At 41.5% G+C, this 17,302-nt stretch overlaps 1 long non-coding RNA gene across 7 annotated transcripts; it reads left to right on the top strand.

Moving 5' to 3' along the window:
• The first annotated feature begins 888 nt into the window (after window positions 1–888).
• On the top strand, window positions 889–5,918 carry LOC127342812 (uncharacterized). 7 transcript variants are annotated; one of them, XR_007876900.2, is made up of 6 exons: window positions 891–1,451; window positions 1,537–2,286; window positions 2,383–2,481; window positions 2,898–2,978; window positions 3,068–3,444; window positions 4,643–5,918. It is a non-coding gene; the product is annotated as an uncharacterized lncRNA (long non-coding RNA). The 7 variants fall into 7 exon arrangements; XR_007876899.2 differs by having other exon boundaries at window positions 4,129–4,704; XR_007876898.2 differs by having other exon boundaries at window positions 4,053–4,704.
• Window positions 5,919–17,302: the final 11,384 nt, after the last annotated feature.

The raw sequence follows: 17,302 nt of genomic DNA, 5'->3' as shown, positions 1-17,302 counted from the left end.
AGCTCTCTTCCATAGGAGCCCAAGAACACACAAATCGTAATTCATATGAGAAAATAGCAGCCAAAATACGAAATCATACAGAGCAAATAGCGACCATCTGTATGAGCGGGTCCGCCCGTACCACGGGAATGGACGCGCGGAAAATGCCTTTTTAGACGCATTTCTTCACAGAATCCGATCCCGTTTGTTCCTAGACCTTCCTTAGTTCATAGGCGACGTGGGAGTGGCTATTGGAGACCCCCTAGGCCTATATAAAGAGGAGAGAAGCCAAGGGAGAAGAGCTCCATCACCACATACCTCCATGGAGGAGCCCTGCCGCCTTGCAAACTCCATAGCTGCCGCCTCCATAAGATCTCCACTATCACCACCATACTCAAGGAGAAGGGACTTGGATCTTGAAGGCTTCAACACCGATCTACAACATTTTCATCATCAACACCATCTCCAACACTAATCCCCTCTGTTTACTTGGTTGTAATCCAAACCCTAGTGTGGATCCCATCTTGTAATCAATTGCAGTATCGTATTCCATTCATAACTACTATATTAAGATGCAACAAACTTCTTTTTTGTGGTAATTTTGGAGCCTCCTTCTGAGTGAACCTCTTGGTAACACGTGTTATCCCTGTTATTTGGTCTCCGATGCTTTTTTACTGTGTACGATTTGGTGTTGCAAAGCAATTTTAATAGATCTGTTTTCTTTACCTGGTGGACTGTTTGGGTGATTCAGTGATGTGGCCATAGTCGGTGCATAATTGGGGATAGTGGTGGGCCACCTGAGTGTGCACTGGATGATTTCCACGTGCCTCCCACCGCTCAGCCTAACCCTCTACCTTATCTTTTCACGAGCTCCTCTGGTACAAATTTTCTTCTCCTATTATCTGAAAAAAATCTCCTCTCTTCCTCTAAATCGTCAGGGGATACAGTAGAGCGACACGGAGGCCGCCGACGAGCGTTTTGCGGGAGGCTCCGCTAGGACGCCGTTGACAAGCGCGGGGAGCCGGGGTCGCTGGGAGGGCCACAAAAGGCCGACGAGCATGAGACGCGAGGAGGAGGCGCGCGCCACGGAGAGGACTCCACCAGGATGATGTCTACTTCGCCATGCCGCCGCCGCCGAGCTCTAGGAGGAGGCACGATGCGGGGAGGGATGCACAAGACTCTTCCACGCCCCTGCTGACGAGCGACGGCGGAGACGCCGCCGACAACCAACACGCAGCAGGGATGCAGCCGTCGACTCCGCTACGCGGATGATGACGAGCGCGACGAGGAGGCTTCCGCCCCCTGAGTGGATACGCCACCGACGACGAGCACCAAGCGTGAGAGTCCACCTCAAAGCGCGGATCGACGGAGGACGCCGCCGCACAACGAGCATCAGGGAAGGTCGCACGCTTGCTGCCGAGCACACACCAGGGAAGCCGTGCGCTCGCCACGGCACCACGCCTCGCGTTCCTGTAAGCAACCCTCGTGCTCCACACTCTCCTCTTGCATGCTTCTCAAATTAATTGTTGATGCGCCTTTTATAATTGATTTTACAAGATACGACCGGGATCATAGATGGACTTACTGGAGTGGAGTTTGAGCTAGAAGCTACTCAAAGATGCAAGTGTGTTCTTAATGCTGTGATTGAAAGATTTGCCACAGAAGCACGTCCACAGGCGGAAACCTGTCCATGCCTGCCTCCATGTACGGTTTGGGCGAGCCGCTCCATCATGACCGACGAGAGGGACATTGACAACATGGGAACATCTTCATTGGCTTAATTGTTACATCAATTTTGTTTCGTCGGCTCCGGAGCAGAGTCTCCGAAGATTGGAACATCGACACACAGAGCCCATATGTGTTTGCACCTGCCCGAGGCTGAGCATGTGGGCGTCCTGATGCTGACGCTGGCTGGATGACCACGAAGACCGTCTTGAAGCTGGTCCTTTCCATTCCTCCCTTCTCTTCCGTTTGCAGTATGATGCTTAATCCCTTTGGTCTCTATTTTATTTGCAGAATTGCAGTACAAGACTGCTGCGGCTGGTGTCAAATACATGACAACTGCCTGATTTATCCGTGTGTATTACACGCTACATACAATCAGCTTTGCCCATGCAACTGAGGACGAAAGTGATCATGTGTAGCAGTTCGTGTCACAAATTCTGAAGAAATTGAGATGCAAAGATGAAATAACATCTGCAGTTTGAAGTCTGAAAAATATATAGATGAGGCCTGTAGAAGATTGAGGCCCTCTTTGGATCACCACCGGAGAAGGCAGTGCTGGAATCCTGGTACTTTCCATGCAAGGTTGCATGTTTTACTCCGGTGGTCATTCTTAGATATTCTAATGTGTTCTTGACATATGCTAGCGACTAGCACTAACTGGCTTATTTGTATTCTCAGCTGACACGCCATCGATCAAAACTAGAGCTGGAGGATGAAAAACATATACATGGAGCTGAAACCTCAAACATAAATTTTAATAAGCAGTTTAGATCTTTGGTGAGTTAACCACATTTAACTGAATCTGCTAGAGAGGTTTTGTGCCACAAAAGTAGTTTAGTTACTCAAGCTCTTTGTAGATTTATTCAGGTAAAAAAAAGTTGTGTCAAAACAGTGGTTGGATGAGTACCTGAACTACTGATGACAATTGTGGTTCATGCATGTATATGCAGAGTTTTAGACTCATATTGGTTACACAACACGCCCATGAAGATGCACATATTGTTTTTATTGTAGTTTCTTTCTTTTCTATTCTATTGAATAGTCATAAGAAACATTTAGGTCAAAATCAACTACGCCCAAGTCTTTTCTATTCTATTGAATAGTCATAAGAAACATTTAGGTAAAAATCAACTGCACCTAAGTGAGGAGGGGTATGTTCTGAAACTTTCTTTTTTGTTTCATGCTGATTTCAGCTATAAGTCTTTCTATCCAGAGGTTGTTGCTGACCCGAGCACAAGAATTCAAGAAAGGACCAGAACAGAAGAACTATAGAGGTATATTTCTTTCCTTTCATAACTGATAAAATGTGCTTGGTTCTCTGATATTGTTTGCATAGTATCTTGTGTTTAATACAAAAAGGTAGATTTCTGCAGGAGAAGTGGATGAACGCACCATACTGAATTCTCTCCGTTGTTTGTTGCCTCTCGACTAGCAGTGTATGCTACTCCTTTTGGCAAGTTTCTTGGGTTTGTTATTACTCTAAGGACTGAAGGGGTGCTTTACTTCCTTTGAAGTAATAAGAAGAGAAAAAATTGCGGCCTTTCTCCTTGGTCTTATTTTAATTTTGAGATGGTTGCATTGTTCCTTAATTTTTTGGTTATACAAATTTCATATGAATTGGATGAAGATCCATAGGTATATGTGATGAGTTGGAGACTTTTTCAAAATTTCCTTTTATGCTAGGATGCAGGGGGTAATTTAGAAGGGGAAGTATTGGAGCTAGAAGAATGGAGTCAACAGGTTCGCTAGCTTTTCTTATGTTGTTCTAGATGGTGTTGAATGTAAAGTCGGATGTAGAAGTTTTGTTTTTCATGATGACTTCAGAATCTCGCTGATGTTACTGATAGCTCAAAGTAGCTTAATATTGTGTTCAAAATGTTACTACTATGGTCTATAATGTACAGTACGAACATCTTGCATGCAATCGTATGTCTCCCTTCTCCTTTCATTAAGCTCTGCAATGATCATTTTTATATGACACCATAATTATTTTGAAGTAAATAGCACTTCGTATGCAGCGATGGTTATTATTCTAGACTCTTATGTTTGTTAATAATGGATAATGTCAAATTAGTGGAATCAAAATGCCACACAAGAGCACCAAATAATTGAAAATGTCTAGATAAACCAATTCACGTATATGTAGATCAAGTATATAAATAGATGCTCTCATGTCATGGTCAAGTAGGTATATGCATCTTACATTTCTCCCGCTGCCCCCAAACAGCTTATTTTTGACAAGTCATCATGCTGACCTTTTCATTTCTAAATGATACAACTGTTTGTGCAAAGTTTCCTGTTTTATATTGCATATTCAACAGGATGGCTCTATCATCTATTATTTGCAGTTTAGGAAACTACTAGGATCTATATCATGGTTTAATACAACACTACTTTACAATGGGAGATCTGTTTTTGTGTCAGATGTAATTGTTGGACATGGATGTGTATTTATCAGAAAGTTTTAAAATAAAATTCAACGTCTTGGGTTAGCCCATGAGTAGGCCGCCTTGGCTCAGAGATTGAGGTCTGTCTGAATCCTGATCAAGTAGAGTACTGAGCATTGTGCATTGTGCGTTCAAAGCTTTGTAATCGATTGTAATACTCGAGTGACAGTAATATATAAGCACCTTTTCAACCTATAAATAAGTAGACATATAGAATTGACAACTATTTTCCTCCAGTCTCATAGTCAACATAGTATTTCCTAACTTCATGTATCCTCACTGTGACTTCCTTCAACAACTACTATTTTCTTTCCAGTGTTGGATTTTACTTAATCTGAATTTACTGTTCATGGTAACATAGCATACTTGTGTATGTTAGCATGCTTTCTACATAACACCAACTCTCTTTCTGCTCTTGCGGTGTTTACAATGAACTAGATGACATATCCATGGCATTTCACGGATCTTGCTCTATCATTTTCATGTTTCAGATTAAAACGTCAGCTAGCCATAGCACAGGAGCGGCGTGCCGCCGCGCCAGCCATTGCTAGTATGTTTAACATCATGTTGATTCCCTTGATCTGTGAATAGTCCTTTTGTTCTTGGGGGAGATGGAGAAACCCTAGCTATATTATGATATGAAGTATAGATGATCTATAACTTTGTACCATGGTTATGTGTTAGCTCTCTCTCTTGATGTTATGTGAAGTGCACCACGTAATATTTGCCTCCAGGACAAGAGAGGGAACTACCCTTTGAAGTATGATATTGTGTACAACGTGAAGTGACATACCGTGATCGGCACACTATCATATAAATAGATGAGGGGAATAAGGAGGGACTCATTATGCTTGCGTCGATAACCATGGGAAAAATCTTAATTATGATGGATCAATAGGTGGTTTGCTGAAAATCATTGCAGTGGTTATTAGGAGATGTACTAGTACATCTTATTACCGAGTTCTCCTCATACATAACATAACCAAAGACATAGATTATCTTGCCAATACTTAATAGCAATGCTAGTGGTGTATCCTATGCTCCTTGATAACATCTTAGCCATATTGTAATTCCCGCAACCATACTCGCTGCTCTCGGTTACATTAGTTTCTTTCTTTGTTCTTGTTTACTTTTGCTCTCAAACACCAAACAAATTTTATATACTCTAGCTTGGAATTAGAATAACTTGCAAGTACTCTCTAGACAATAGTAGCGAGGGGCATAAAGACCTCTATCAGTAGCTTTCTGTGGTTCGATACTCTCTTACTTCGAAACTAGCCACGATTGGTTTGTTCACTTGCAGTCATCAAGCTATTTTATGACGTTGTTGCCGGGGAGCTAAGCGATTTAGGTCTTTCTTTTTAGTTATTAGTTTATCATTGTTGTACTAAAGTTGTTTACTAGCTTCAAGTTATTATTGTTTATTTATGTTTATCTTATTTCTTTTACTTATTTGAAAAGAACAAAAAAAAATACAAATTTTTTTTTTGTAAAACTTTTGTTACTAATCATGTCTTCCGAGATGACTACCTTTGAACAGATGAAACTTGTTATGGAGGAGTCAAATGACGATTAAAAAGAGAATGAAGAGGAAGCTCCACTTGAACTTGAATTTCCTACTTTTGAAAATAAACTTCCACACACAAATATTATTCTTGTTCATGATGTCCCGATCTCTAGTGTGATTCCTATAAGATTCAAACCTATGATAATTGTTCTGACAAGGCTTTGTGCCTAGATAATGATTTTGGGAACTTTGGTGAGAAATTAGAGATGGAATCTTTCTATGAATATTGTGATGTTATTAATGAGATACAAGAATCCTCAATGGAGGAGGATGAGGAGTGGTACGAAGAACAAATGTCAATATTGAAATAACAGTAAGAAAAATGTATTGCTATGTAATGGAATATGCTCAAAGGTTAAGTTCTTCGGATATAATAAGTGATACAATAATATGTCCTCAATGTCTAAAATTTGGCCACTTTTGTTTTCAATGCTCTCATACCTATGATGAATCTCTAGTATCTTATAATAATGGGATGCTACTAGAGTAATAGTGAATCATTAGATTATGTTATTTTTTTTTAAGAAGTGAGCCTAGCTCACTTGGTTAGGGAAGTGGATGTACAACCCAGCCACTCAGGTTCAAGTCCTCAGGAACAAGAATTTGGGTTCTTATTATTTAAAAACAAAATCACTGTAGGGACTTCCCCTACCGTAACCCTTTCAAAAAAAAATCACGATTTTTGTAGATGCATAATGCACAACATAATATATGTCCCAAGTTTTTTTCGTATTTTTTTGAAAACTTGGAAGTGTGAATTAGAACAATAAGGTGCGGGTTCAACTAGTTGTAAATGAGAGTTTGCTAGGTCTAGTCTCAATGTTTTGGCAGGCCACATTCTGCCTAGGGGGACTCTAACTCTTGAACACTATGTGTACATTGTGTCTGTCGCGTCTGTAACCACTAGATCCTAGTCCTAGACTCCTAGTCCATAGGATAATCCGGGTCATGTGCAATTTATGCACCTGTGCGCGCATCTGCCGTTGCAGCCCGATAGACTTATACTACCTCCGTTTCAAGGAATAAGGCGCACGTGTATTCCAAGACGAACTTTGACCATAAAAATTGAGCAACAAAATCTTGATTATATTATATGTATATAGTATCGTTGGATTCGTATTGAAAAACACTTTTGAATGATACTAATTTCATACAAACAATCTTTATCTATTTGAAGTAATTTTTGGTCAAACAAAAAGCTCGTAAAACAAGGACGCCTTATTCCTTGAAACGGAGGTAGTATATTATATATATCACTGTCAATATAAAAGGAAAATTGCCTATTCTTACGACATTTTTTGGGGACGGAGAGATTATTACTTTTGTGGTGTTTTATATTGATGATTATTGTTAGATCGTGCACCTTTCACAAAAGTATAATCGGAGTTTGATGCGGCCCGGAATCGAAGAAGTAATCACATTCGTAAAATGACTTATATCTTTGTGCATAAAAATTACAGAATCTGAAATTAAATCTGCTATGCCACCCCTACAAAATTATGCATAATTTTTGTTTGAAAAAAACTATGTGAAATTAAATCAACTTTAAGATGCATACGAGTACAAGCACCGGATTTTCTTGTTGTGTTCCAAAGTCCTAAAGAGCGTGATCAATATGCATATAGACAATAGATTATTGGAAGCATGATCAAGATTGAGAACTATTTGTCACATTAGCAGCATGAGAAGTGATGAGATAGGACCAAATAGTGGATATGCAGAAGGGGTAGGCTGCTGGCGAGGCAGGGGTGCCATGGCAAGGCCGACCGAGGTAGCAAAAACTCGTTAAGAAGAACCTGGGTGGCTCAGCCTCTGGTGTGCTCGGATGAGGTGAGCAGTGAAAACAGATTATCTGAAGGTGGTGCTAAGTACCCCGCAAAAAAGGGAGTGCCTGGGTCATAGTCGACTGAGAATCTCTTAAGTCTCAGTCGACGCCCAGAACCGTCGATCACGCTCGGTCATCTCTGTCTCCTGATCCCTTTCTTCTGTCATCTGTTTTTATCATCTGGACCATATTAAATGCTGGACTCCTGCTGCTGTGCCTTTATGTGGGCTCCTGTCTGATTTTGACTAATCAATGCTGGGCTCCTGTGGGCTGACCAAGTCACCAGCTGAACCCCTTGCGCAAGAAAAAGAAAGGAAAGGCACAAATCAGATCGTACCATCGTCTCCACCTCCCGTCGAGACCTTGCTGGCCATGGGGAGAAGAGATCCCAGTAAGCCCTAGCAAAATTCTTCCCCAAAAACCTCCAGGTGGAAAAGGATCTCAAGTAGATGGAGAATGGATCAGGATCTTACGAAGGTATGATCTGCTCTGAATCTGTGAAATTTTTTCTCCTCAATTTTTGTTGAAAAACTCCTCCCAGATCTGTAGTGTAACTTGTGCGTTAGAAAAGAAGTTGGTTGAGAATCATGTCCTCTTCTCAGTTGTTGATTCCTGTGTTGAAAAAATTGATTCCAATTCAGTTGCAGTTCATGATTATATACAACACGAAAAAGCATGGAAAAAAACAAGCCTGTAACTCAAGAATGAGGAGACATGCATATATGCTTGTGGCAGCTAGACCAACTATGTCCTCAAAAATGTTTTTCTTGGAATAAAAGGATTATACAACACTAGTAAACCTAATAAATTTGAAAATAGTTGTTTCTAGTTTAAATAATATGATCTACTCTCCAACAATACAAACAGCACTAGGAAAAAGGGTTATCAGTAAGAATAACAATTGCATGGGAAAATTATAACAAATTGCTTAACCATATATAATGCTATGATAAAACAGCTAGAACAAGGCAAACACAGCGATATCGGCATCCACCACAACCCTGATTTTAGTCTACAGCTCTAACTTCTCTTGTGAGTGTTAGTGTAGTACAGTTAGCAGATTATTTCTTATGACTACAAGTGTACTTACTAAGCAGAGCAGCAGCTGCTAAAAATCGCCATGCTGCTGCATAAGAAGCTCGAGTAGGGTAACTGGATGTCGATCAGGCCAGTGGTTGTGTGGGTAATGCCTGCAGTTTGAAGAGGCAAGTATATATGCATCATATACAACACGAAAAATAACAGATTTTCACAAATTCGTAGGAAATGCAAGAGCATTTGAAGAGGCAAGTACATATGCATCATATGGTTCATTCCTCAAAGGCAAAAGTCACGTAATCCTTTGTTGACATATGGCAGAACTTGCAATTTGGTATAAGTATGCTGTAGAAACAAATTGACAATTTAAAATGATCTTTAAAATGTAGGTTTCATCTTACACACCTTTGCATGGGCAACCTCGAAAATTCGAACAATCATCAAGATATTCAGAGCAGATTCTCTTTAGCAATTCTATTGTATCATCTTCATCTGGTCCACAGGTAACAAGATAAGTCAAACTTTTAGTTCTTTGATTGGTTTCAGTCACACTTTTACAATCTTGAATCTATTTGTCTGAATCTGTTTCTTAATCAGTAAACAATACAACATGTTTTGCTTTTATTCAGGTTGAATTCTTTGAAGATCAACATCATGTAGAGTGTACACAGGTATATGCACTATAAACACAAAAGGAAAACTTTCAATTTGCACGTACAGTCTACACAGGTGGTTTGCACTTAAAATAGTGAACACATAGGTAGTATTGAAGAAATTTTCATATGATCATATGGACTACACTATAGTTGACTTAACTTCTATTCCTGTAGCTGACATTTTGAATGACAAATGTTTGTCCTTTCTACAGGTTTTTCCGCCCTGTCACTTAGACCTACAGCCTGCAAGCATAGATACCCAAGAAAATGCAGTGAGTGTAGAACCTACAATTCTGAAGAAATGAAAGTAGTATATATCTCATTGTATATATCTGATATTAACATGAAAAATGCAGCTGAACCTATCACAAGGCAGTGGCATGACATACTCTCAAATGATGCAGACCATTGAATCAATGCAATTTTCTCAGGTTAATGCACAAACAAAAAGTTCTATATGTTCTGCCATTATTGAAAAAATAATGCAAAAATTGATTGAACTGATGTTTTCATATTTTCAGCAAGGTGAAGGTAGTTTCATGGATTTGCTTACTGGACCAATGGGTAATGAGGTAATAAAATGTTGATCAATTTTGACAAGACCTACAAAAACATTTCATGTTTAACATGTATTATATTTCTTTAATTGTCCTTTACTGTGAGATTCCAGAATCAAATGTTCATGATAACTGGCAGAAGTGAATATGTTCATAACAGTGATGAAGATTATGCTCATGAAGGTCATGCCTGCAGTTTGAATGACACATGAATGATAAATTGTCAACCAGATGAGTATTCAGATGCTCAAGGGGATAGTGCATACAAATACAATGATACATGGTTAATCCCCCGCAGTCAGGTCAGAACTCGGACAACAGTGATGGTGCGGAACAAGAATGCTCTCAGCCTGACATTCCTGATAATCGAGAGGAACCGAATGTTGCTAGCATAGTTGATTTAGAAGGAGAAGAAAGTGATGGTGAAGTAAGGTCAGTGGGAGAAGATGTTGTACAAGAATTGTCCCACGAAGATATCGAAATATTTCTTGAGAATGAAAGTCTAAAGGCCGCTCAAACATGCAGTCAGGAAGTGCGTAGCCACCATGTACGACATATTGATCAGATTTTTGATACACATGAGGCTACTTTTGAGTTCTACAACACTTAGGTATAAAGCAACTAGGTATACTTTCAAATGCAACCGCTCTGGGAAAGTTTTGGATGAAGAAACTAAAGCAGAAAGGAAGAGAAAAAGAGATCTGAAGAGGCAAGAAACTAGAAGGAAGAAAATGCAAGACAAAGGAGAGACTGAACCTTTGAAGCCTTCACCACCGCCAGACGTTCCACCTAAAGATAAACCTAAAAAAGAGAAAAAGAAACAATGTAGAAATTACAGGTTGTCTTGCTGAAATGATTGTGACTCTCAAAGGAGATAAATGGGTGATAACTAGTCTGAATATGGAACACAACCATGAGTTGAGCCCGCCCGAAGAATCTAGATTTTTGAGGTCACATAAACACATGACAAATGAAGAGAAGCTTTTCATAAGGACATTTAATTCAGTGAAGCTTCCGACTAGAAAAATCATGGCAATACTAACTTACTTGAGAGGTGGTTGTTCCAGGGCTGTTCCATATACCACAAAATTTGTGAGCAACTTAAGAACTGCAATGAGAAAAGAGAGTAGGCTTAATGACATGATGCAATCTCTTGAATATTTTAAGAAGAAACAATCTGATGATCCAAGGTTCTACTATGATTTCAAAGTGGACAAGAAAACAAATACAGTGGAGAACATTTTCTGGTGTGATGCTACATCTAGAAGAATGTATGAGCTATATGGTGATTGTATCAGTTTTGACACCACATTCAAGACCAACAGATACAACATGCTGTTTGCCCCTTTTGTTGGAGTAACGGGACATGGCGACAACTGCCTTTTCGGTTGTGCCATCCTTCAGAATGAAAGTGCAGAGACATTTGAGTGGTTATTCATAACTTTCTTGAAATGCATGGGAGGAAAGTCTCCAAAGACAATTATAACAGATCAAGATGCAGCTATGGCAAAAGCAATTCATGCGGTTTTCATACACACTGTACACAGAAATTGCCTTTTCCATGTTGTAAAGAAAGCTGAAGAGAAGCATCAAGAAGTTTTGGAAAAATACCTAATTTACACAATGAATTCAAAGACACTATCCATTTCTCATTGACAGTGGCAGAGTTTGAAGCATCATGGCAAGAAATGATACAGAAATATGAAGTCTGCAATCTTAAGTACTTGAAAACAATGTGGGAGAATAGAAAGAAGTTTGTACCTGTATTCTTCAAGAATGACTTCTTCCCGTTCATTCACAGTACAACAAGGAGCGAAGGCACCAATGCTATTTTCAAAGATAATGTTGGATCAACATACAGTGTCAGCAGCTTTCTGACTGAGTATGATAAGATAGCAGAAAATATTGAACAAAATGAGATACATGAAGATTCCATCACAAGGACAACAACACATACATATTGGTGTGGAAATGATATGGAAGTGCATGCCGGAAAGATATACAATAGGAAGATATTTTATAGGTTTCAGAAGCAGCTGAAATTTACTTCCTATCTACATGTACAAGAGGTTGAGACAAACAAGAAATATGAAGTGTACAAATCTGGCCTGGCTGCAACAAGAGATTACAGGACAAGAAAATACCTAGTTATTGTTGATTTATCAAGTGAAGATTTCAGATGCATTTGTTCCAAGTTCAACAAGGATGGAATTTTATGCTCTCATGTTCTTAAAGTTCTTATCCATCTAAACTTCGTACAAATTCCAGAAAAATATTTTATTGCTAGATGAAAGCCAAGAGAGAAGAAAGATATAAGAGATTTGAGGTACAATGTACCTTTGGAGATGACAGGAGATTGCAGCCAACTGAGATTTAATGTACTATCCAAGGTTTGCATCAATGTAGCATCTGATGGCTCAAAAAGTAATGAGAAATACCTGTTTGTCACACAAGAAGTCAAGAAGATTGCAGAGAAATTAGATGCAATGACATTGGCTGAGGACAAAGCAAAAGAAGTAGATCCCAAAGATAAAACTAATGAGCAAGTTGGTGATCTTCACTACAAGAAAAGTTCTGATAGACAACGTCCCAAAATCGTCCGCTAAGGGCCATTTTTCGTCGCCTATGGGCCTAACCCGACGATATGGGTTCTGTTGTCGAAACTGCGTCAGGCAAAGTCCTACGACGTTTTTTTCGGTCCGTCGCGCTTGGGCGCCCTTCCGCCACGGAAAGTCGGACCGTTGCAGAAGTGTTTCCGGGAGCCCGTTGACTGCTGACGTCATGCAAACTGACACGTGGCATACGCCGTTAATTGGCAGTTAACAGAGTTAACCGGCTGAAACCCCGTGGTAGATGGTAGGCCCACACGAGGCCTGCCACGTCTTAAGTGGGCCGGCCCATTAAGTTTGCGGGCCGGGCCAGCTGACTTAGTTTGACCGGTCAACTATATAGCTGGGCTGGTCCATTAGTTACGTGGGCCGGGCATAACCTCTAAGGTTGACTGGTCAAAACTTTAATGGGCCGGCCCACTAAGCATGTGGGCCAGGCCGAATGCACTCGTTTGACCGGTCAACAGGCAAAAGGGCCGGCCCACAAGACATGTGGGACCCACTTTCCTGTTATCGGGCCGACCCATTTAACAAGTGGGGTCCACCTTAAAGCAAGTGGGCTGGCCCAAGAAGTTATTGGGCTGGCCCAATTAGCCTGTGGGTCCCACTTTCCTGCTATCGGGCCGGCCCATTTAGTACGTGGGGTCCACAATAGATCAAATGGGCTAGCCCAACAAGAAAGTGGGTCGGGCCAAAAACACAGGTGGGTCCCACTTTCCTGTTAAAGGGCCGGCCCATTTAGTATGTGGGGCCACCATATAGCAAGTGGGCCGGCCAAACAAGATAGTGGGCCGGGCCAAAACACAGGTGGGTCCCACTTTCCTGTTAAAGTGCCGGCCTATTTAGTATGTGGGTCCACCATATAGCCAGTGGGTTGGCCCAACAAGAAAGTGGGCCGGGCCAAAAACACAGGTGGGTCCCACATTCCTGTTAAAGGGCCGGCCCATTTAGTATGTGGGGTCCACCATATAGCAAGTGGGCCGGCCCAACAAGATAGTGGGCCGGGCTACAAACATAGGTGGTCCCACTTCCCTGTTAAAAGGCCGACCCATTTAGTATGTGGGGTCCACCATATACCAAGTGGGCCGGCCCAACAAGATAGTGGGTCGGGCCAAAAACACAGGTGGGCCCCACTTCCCTGTTAAAGGGCCGACCCATTTAGTAAGTGAGCCGGCCCAAAATGAAAGTGGGTCCCACACTACTGTAAATGGGCCGGCCCAATCTGTTGTAGGGCCCTGGTTGTTTGACTAGTCAACTTGCATTATATTTCATGAGCCTAAAATATGATATCAATGATACACACAATTACATACACAGATAAAATAACTAGGAAAATTACAAGGCAATTAATGTGCCCAAATAAAAAAATTACATAGAATCATTGAGGACTTCTATTAGCATCATCAATAACACGTTGACATTTGGCAATCGCCTTGATTGAATCTTGTGTACTCTTGGTCAACATATCAGCTACAGATCTTAAAGCAGCAATACCATGTCTTTTATAAAGTACAGCCTTGAGATATTTACTGTTTGATGAAAGGAATGGTCTAGGTTGACGGCTATGAGAGGATGCATCAGAAGAAAGATCAGAACTTTTTGTGGGCCTCTCTTCTGATGAAGATTGCTTCATCACAACTGCATTCTGATAATAATGCAAAAAGAGTTAAACGATGAACTATGCAAACATGTATTAAGAACTGTCGATATGAGATAGTCACAAGTACTAAGCACAGACTTACATTATATCGTTGCATAGGCTCACCCCGGAACCTTTTTTGCGCTCTATCTTCTACTAAGGACTTCTTCATTACAACTGCATTCTAGTAATATTGCAAACATAGTTACAACAGTGAACTATTCAAACATTTATTATGCAATGTAGATATACGATAATAACAAGTTGCATAAATAAGACAATGTATGGAACTTGTACTAAACAGACTTACATCATAATGTTGCACAGGGTCGCTTTGGCGACTATCTTCTAATGATGACTGCTTCACTAAAACTGCATTCTGGTAATATTGCAAACATAGTTACAACAATTAACTATTCAAACATGTATTACGCAATGTAGAGATCAGATAACAGCATGTAGCAGAAATAAGCACAAGAGAAGATAAGATGCATGTACTAAGCACATACTGGCTCGCTGCAGGTCCTTTTCTTGCGTGCACTAGTCGTGGTCGACATGCCTATCATTTTAGGTTCAGCCATCAAGTGAAATGCTAATCATCCTGCTCCATTGTCCTTAATCTGTGTTTAGATATCACATTTAAGACGAAGTCAGCTGGTTTCAAATAACAAAAAACTTGAGCTGCCAAATGAATAAGCCAATATTTACCAGATATCAGATTAAAACCAACTAGATGTTGCTTTGCATAAGATACAAATTTCAGACATTCAGATTTAGAGTAGGGTAATGCCAAGGTTTTCCACATAAAGTAAACTGGCATTAAGAATGACCAAATGTCAGGTTCAAATCACCTTCGCAGTTGCTCCAAGACAAGCATATGAAATAGGCAGAAACATAGTAAAGCATGGATGGCATTGCTATGGCAGGGTTCCAAGTGTTAATCTCTTGCATAAGGAACAATGCATATAGGTTATAGATAATAACGGAAGTAAACTGCCAAAATTACCAACCAAGAACTCAGATTCCAACCTTCCCTAGCGTCCCCGCTGTTAATGTTGGATATTCTAATAAGTGGTTCGCATGATCAATCCCTAGGAAAAATAACATTGACAAGTTAGTCTACGATAATACAAAGACCAGACATGCACGCAGCAATAACTATACAAGCTGTGCGACAGGAGCATTCATGGAAAAAAATAGCTATAAGCTAAAGACGAGGTATAAGAGCAAGCAGATTGGAAATGCACATAGCATGATTATAAAAGTAGTGTGAGAATAGTAGGCACGAGAAAACAGCTAGCGGCTAACGGTGAGCTAATGACGTGGTATAAGAACAACTAGATTGGAAATGCCCATAGCATGACTATAAAAGGAATAGCATGCAGTACAAAACCAGTTGGCAGCAAATGAATGGGTATAAGGCTATAAATATGTGGATGCACATAGGTATCAGTAGAATGAACAGGATGGTAGCGACCGGATAATGCTTTTGTATTGTACAATATTTAAACGAACTTCATGCGAAGTAACACATCAAGAAAGTTAATGGCATATGAGATTTGCCAATAACTACACAAAACATGGCTAAAGAAACACCGCGATCTAACGGGCCAGTGTACTAACCAAGCTGCGGCGGGGTGGACGGGGGCGACAACTTGCATTCCAGCGGCGGCGAACGCGGGAGACGATGAGTCGACCCTGTTTCAGTAGAAGCGGGCGTTAGTGAAGCAGATCTAGTTGGCTGGCAAGGGATTCGGTGAAGTTGATACAGCCACTGCGCCGAGGTAGTCGGTGGAATAGATCGGCTTCTGTGGAGGGGGGGCGCGGTGAAGTAGACCCGGTTCCGTTGGAGAGGATCCGGTGCGTCGACAGGAAAGGCGTTGATTGCTATGCTGTGGATGAGGTCGGCGGTGAAGCAGATCCGTCGGTGGCGAGGTCGGCGGTGAAGCAGATCCGTCGGTGGCGAGGGCGGCGGGGGAGCGGATCACGTGGGTGGACAGCCAACACGATCAAGGCTACGCTGTGGAGGAGTATGCCGGCGGCAAAGCAGATCTACAGTAGTACTGTAGAGAGTCAGAGCTTTGGCGTGTGAGAGTATTTTTGAGCTAATGGGGCGAATGGTTGGTGGGTAGGTGTGGGCCTGTGGGGAGGGTTCGGGATCTAGGCAAGATATTTCATTGTTACCGAATGAGCCCTCCATGGTCGGTGGGTTGTAGCTTCCGGACCAGGGTTAAAAGGGTAAAACTGGTCACGGGATTTTCAAATGGATGCGGCGGGATGATTTGGCGCGCGGCCGAAATTTTCAGTTTCAAGCTACGAGCAGAACGACAAAAATAATGTTCTTCCCCAGGGAGCTCTCATTTCTTCCTCTTCTCTTTCTCTCTCGAGTCTCTCCCACTCCCCCGGCTCCTCTCCCCCTTCTCTTCGGCGGCCTCGCCGGCCGGAGACGAGGATATCGTATACCCTCCAAACTAAATTAATTGATTCAACTTTCCTTAGACGTGTATATATCTAGAGTAAAAACATCTGTGGATACATCCATATTTAGATAAGCAAAGTTGAGTCAGCTAATTTGGATCCGAGGGAGTTAGTGTTGTTGTAAGCTTAGATCCAGTGTTTCCCATGAGCAGAATGGCGCAATGGAGTCAGGGATCTCGTCATCGGCTTCAGATCTGGCCTATGGTGAATCTGGCGAATCAGATTTGGCGGATCTTGCCGGCCAAACCCCGATCTGGTGCCATCAAGGTGATGGCGCTAACGGTGAGGCTTGCTTTGGTCAGTGCTTCAGATCTGGCCAATGGGGAAGTCAAGCTGCTAACGTTCACAAGCTCGGGGCATACGACGACGTCATTCGTCTTGCCCGTGAACATCTTGGCCTTTCAGCGGCCCTTCTTCTCCTTCGTCCTGGCGACTACCGGCGACACCGTCCCAAGTGGTGCGTCCCCGACGACGGAGTTGCTGGAAAGGATGCGGAGCAGAGATCTGATGTGCGGTCCAGAAGGACTCGATTGATTTTTATCTATATGTTTTGGGGTCCTTTTTGTAAAGTTGCAGGTCCTATTAGTTATTGTCTAGTTCTTTTTGACCTCTATGTAATTTTTTGGACTAGTTTCCATTTGCACCGATAAACTTGAATTTTGACAAGTTCACGGGAAAAAATTCCTTTCCACATATGGCCTATCATGTATGAACATTCTTGAGATTTAAACTATATGTAATGGCCAGCACTTGCGCAAGGGGCTCGTCTAGTGCGCACTAGT

This window comes from Lolium perenne, chromosome 3, assembly GCF_019359855.2.
Source record: "Lolium perenne isolate Kyuss_39 chromosome 3, Kyuss_2.0, whole genome shotgun sequence".
NCBI lineage: Eukaryota > Viridiplantae > Streptophyta > Magnoliopsida > Poales > Poaceae > Lolium > Lolium perenne.
This window is presented reverse-complemented; position numbering and strand designations above follow the sequence as displayed.